Here is a 5,000-nt window from a genome sequence, read left to right on the forward strand (position 1 = left end):
GTGCTACATAGTGATGACTGCGGTGTCTGTAGGAGCTGAAGTTCTGCCTCCGCTAGTTGTTTTTAAAGAAAATGAATTTCAGTCAAGCTGGGTATCTAATAGTGTGGACCCAAATACTAAGTATGGTGTCTGAAAATGTTTGGATGACCTCTAATTGACTGGATTAAACAGTTAGATTAGTTACACAGAGACTAATTTTATTGATATATGATGGACACACCACTCGTGCAAGTGGATGCGTTAAAGTTAGCTTCTACTGAGAATATAACTTAAAACTACCAGCTCATACAACTGACAAGTTACAGCCATTAGATGTGACATTCTTCAGGCATTTTAAAGTAAAATGGGATGCTGCTGTTCATAAATACCAAAGAGAGAACCAAGAAAGGTGTTTAACTAAGTGTGGCTTTGGAGAATAAATTTCTAAAGTTAGAAGAGATGTTTTCACAGCCCAGACAATGTCAAGGTTTAAGAAGACTGGAGTATATCTCCTAAAGCCATTGAAGTATGATAAAGGGGCATTCAACCCTTCTCTCCTCAAAATTTATAGAATGTCTGCAGGCACAAGGTTGCCAGTGTTGTGTCATCCCATAAACCTGAACCACTAGCTTTTACAGCAACTTCAACACCAATCCTATCAATGTCAAAGACACATGACACGAACCCATCTCCTGTGTTGGGAAATAAATCTATCCTTGCAGCAGCAGTTACTACCTGCCCAAAGGAAGCTTGTGCAACAGATGGTGCTCTGATAAAGCTTTTATGCAGGAGAAGCATTCCTGAAGCAAGTGCTTTGACAAATGATCAGGAAGTTGAAAAGAGAGAGGAAGATATTCAATACAATGCAAAGAAATGCAATGGCTATAGAAAGAAAAAAGCGCCAGAAGAAAATAAACATGAAAATGATGAAATTACTCTTACCTTTGGGAGTATCAGACAGTAAAGGTAAAACAGGAGGTTGGAAAATAAAAAAACATAATCATCTGTTTATTTATTTGCTAATACTTTATGGTCAGTGAAAAGTTTCTTTTTTTGTTTTATCAAAATGGCTAATTGGGTTACAAGATGTATGTAAGGTCCACAATTGCTCCAGTAGGACCAAAGAGCCACTTTTTTTTCTCTCTCATAATAGCATCCCAATTCCACTGCAAATTACTCTAGTTATTATTTTTTCTTTGTCTTCTTCTATTTCCTTCTTTTTGTACCTTGTTGGTAATGACCAACCAATGTATCATAGTATTTTATTTTTTGGTCAATAAATGTATAAACTAGAACAAAGTTGTTTAAAAATTAGTAAATTGCCTCAGTCAGCACTAATATTAATGTGGTTTAATGGTGATATTGTTTTTTTATAGTTTACTCCTGCAATTTCTTGCGGCATACTTTTATTGTCTTGTCTGAAAACTTCTTGTATATTTTTCTTTATATTAATTAAAGTGCTTACACAGTCACAGAGAAAGGATAAGTTGAATGGAAAGTTGTGTTTATAGGTTATCTTTAGATAACAGCAATGATATGCAGTAGCCTAAATGATAATTACAAGAAGGATAAAGAGCACAAACAACATAGCGAGAAATATCAATATGAATGTACAAACATCTTCCCCTAAACATATCTTGTATATAATATCTTTTTTGCTGTATCAACATGGTAGTATTTTGTCATTCATGTAGGTGAATATAAGTATGCATATAGATTTTAGTATCATTCTGTTTTATATATCAGGCTTTTTTTTTTTTCATATAACCTTATTAAGATCTTTGATGTAAAAGGTAATAAAATTTTTAGAAAAGGTTGTTTTGTCTATAATTTTTGAGAAACCCCTGTTCAGAATTTCCCCACAATCTGTTTCGGAGTTAGCAACACTAGAGTGAAAATTTTTGGCATTTCCTTTTCTTATTTTCTGTACTCTTTCATGTTGTAAAAGTTGCCGATTTAACAAAAACAGCACTACTATTTGTTATACTCTGTTGTTGGTTTCGGTGTTGCAGGTCACTCTCTCTGTTGGCTCTCCTGTCACGATGGCAGCAGGAGAGGTGGGCTAGCTGGCTGCATTGTCTTGAGGCTGCAGGAAAGATGTCAACTCAGATGCTGCCAATGCCACCACTGGCTCTGCCAACATAACTGGCAACATGTTTGATTTTCATCCCTTTCCTCTGTTACTCCTTTTTCTAATGCTTTTTGTTTTCCTAGTTGTTTTGCTGTACCTTCTTCCACACCCTCCTCCTCTTCCTCCTCCTCCTCCTCCTCCTCCTCATTCTCCTCCTCCTCATTCTCCTCCTCCTCCTCATTCTCCTCCTCCTCCTCATTCTCCTCCTCCTCCTCATTCTCCTCCTCCTTCTTCTACTCCTCTTCCTCCTTCTAGTCCTCCTCCTCCTCCTCCTCCTCCTCCTCCTCCTCCTCTTGGTGCTGCAGCTGCTACCACTACTACCACTACTGCTGCTGTTGCTTCTGCTATTACTACTACTGCTATTACTACTACTACTCCTCCTCCTCCTCCTCATTCTCCTCCTCCCCCTTCTCCTCTTTCTCCTCCTCCTTCCACTCCTCCACCTCGTCCTCCTCCTTCCACTCCTCCTCCTCCTATTCCTCCTTCCACTCCTCCTCCTCGTCCTCCTCCTCCTACTCCTCCTCCTCCTCCTCCTCCTCCTCGTCCTCCTCCTCCTCCTCCTCCTCCTCCTCCTCCTCCTGGTGCTGCAGCTGCTACTGCCACCACTACTACCACTGCTGCTGCTATTACTACTACTACTACTACTACTACTACTACTACTACTACTACTACTACTACTACTACTACTACTACTACTACTACTACTACTACTACTACTACTACTCTTACTACTACTACTACTACTCTTACTCCTACTCCTACTCCTACTCCTACTATTACTCCTCCTCCTTCACTTCCTACTACAACTGCTACCACTACCACTACTTCTACTACTACTCCTACTTCTACTTCTACTTCTCCTACTATTCCTGCTCCTACTATTACTCCTCCTCCTCCATATATTCCTTCTCATTCTCTTCCTCGTTCTCCTACTTATCATTCTCCTCCTCTTCTTCCTCCTCCTCCTCCTCCTCCTCCTCCTCCTCCTCCTCCTCCTCCTCCTCCTCCTCCTCCACATGCAAATTTTGCTCTTGCTTCCACATCATCTTCACTTCCTCTCTGTTCCGTTCTTCCTCCTGTTACCCTTTCTGTACCATCACCTCATGTTTTGAGTTGCACCCATTCCTCTGCTACCTTCTTTGCCTCCACCTCCTCCTCCTCCTCTTCCTCTTCATTTTCTTTTTCTTCTTCCTCCTCCTCCTCTTCCTCCTCATTCTCATCTTCTTCCTCCCCATTCTCATCTTCCTCCTCCCCATTCTCATCTTCCTCCTCCTCCTCATCTTCCTCCTCCTCATCTTCTTCCTCCTCCTCATCTTCCTCTTCCTCCTCCTCCTCATTCTCATCTTCCTCCTCATTCTCCTCTTCCTCCTCCTTCCTTTCTTCCTCCTTCGCCTCCTCCTCCCCTTCCTCAACCTCCACTACAGCTACCAGGAAAATTCCAACTCGCAGACTAGTCTTACCTCCTTTGCCGCCCTTACCCGTGATAGCTCCTCTACCACCCACACCCCTCCTACCACCACGAACTCGCCTGCCACCACTACCTCCCCTCCCCCCACTGCCACCTCTGCCACCAGTACCACCTTTGCCACCGCTGCCGCCTCTTCCTCCTTTGCCTTCACTTCCACCTTTGCCTTCACTTCCACTTTTGCCTTCACTTCCACCTTTGCCTGCACTTCCACCCCTTCCACCACTTCCTCCACTTCCACCACTAACTGATCTTCCACCCCTCACACCACTGCCACCACTAAGGTCTTTTCCAGCACGATTGCCAACCTCTTGTAAAGCTCTGACCGATTTTCATCTCTCACTTCCAACTTTGGCTTCCCTGCCCATTTCTCCATCAGCACATTCTCCGGAAGCTTCCTCTCTTGGATGCACATCACTGACAACAGTCCTACCTCCTCTACCAATACCCATACCTTTGCATCCGAAAATACCCTTTCCACCATCAATAGCTCATGCACCTACAGTACCATTTCCCCCAGCTGTACCATCTCCACCATTGATACCACCTCCCCCAGCTATACCATCCCCACCATTAATACCACCTCCCCCAGCTATACCATCTCCACCACCTATACCTGATCCAGCCCCCATACCACCTCCTCCTCCCATACCACCCATACCATCAATACCAATGCTAAAGGTAATACTACCCGCACGTCCTATCATAGGGCGTGCACCTCCTATACGTCCACCACAGTCTATACCACCCCCTCTGCCCATACCATCTCCTCCACCCATACCATCACCCCTACCCATACCATCTCCACCACCCATACCATCTCCACCCTCTATACCATCTCCACCTCCCGTACCATCTCCACCTCCCATACCATCTCCACCTCCCATACCATCTCCACCTCCCATACCATCTCCACCTCCCATACCATCTCCGCCACCCATACCGCCTCCACCAGCTATTCCATCTCCCCCACTCATACCATCTCCACCACCTATACCACCTCCACCAGCTATACCATCGCCACCACCAATACCAGCCCCTCCACCCCTATTATCACCACACTCAATGCAGCGCCCACCACCCGTTCCGCTACTTTTTTTGCGTCAGCCCCAGACTACCAAGCCATCCTTTCTCTTGCCCTTGTCCCCATCTATACCATCTGCCCTGTAGAAGAAAATGCATAGGCCAGAATTGTTCTGAGACAAATATAAATCTGGAAATAGTGTTGAATGGATGATATTGCAGTATTGCAGTTAAAGGCCTCTTATTTGTATGAAACCAGCTGCATTGGTAGTAGTTTAATGAAAAAGTGAATGTTTGTGGAAGCTCTGTGGGCGTACAGCATCAATAGAAAGAACTTTGGTGAACAGAGTGACATTCAAGGGAAAAGAGAGTAGAAGAAGAAACTGGAAAACTCTCACTAGA

General features: G+C 44.0%; 1 protein-coding gene and 1 pseudogene across 3 annotated transcripts in view; both read left to right on the forward strand.

Annotated features, from left to right (window-relative positions):
- The window catches only part of LOC113827959 (uncharacterized), a 21,250-nt gene that overhangs the window by 8,001 nt on the left and 8,249 nt on the right, over positions 1 to 5,000 (forward strand). Inside the window, exon 1 of one of the 3 annotated variants that reach the window (XM_027380913.2) lies at positions 2,299 to 5,000. This exon is cut by the window's right edge and continues 122 nt beyond it. The exons of the other annotated variants lie outside the window; for them this stretch is intronic. The gene's annotated coding sequence lies outside the window, so the exon portion shown is untranslated. Of the gene's footprint in view, positions 1 to 2,298 lie in introns of those variants that run through there. 3 annotated transcript variants of the gene reach the window in all.
- LOC113827960 (uncharacterized) lies at positions 2,582 to 4,745 on the forward strand (annotated as a pseudogene).

The sequence above is a fragment of the Penaeus vannamei genome, chromosome 37, assembly GCF_042767895.1.
Source record: "Penaeus vannamei isolate JL-2024 chromosome 37, ASM4276789v1, whole genome shotgun sequence".
Lineage (NCBI taxonomy): Eukaryota > Metazoa > Arthropoda > Malacostraca > Decapoda > Penaeidae > Penaeus > Penaeus vannamei.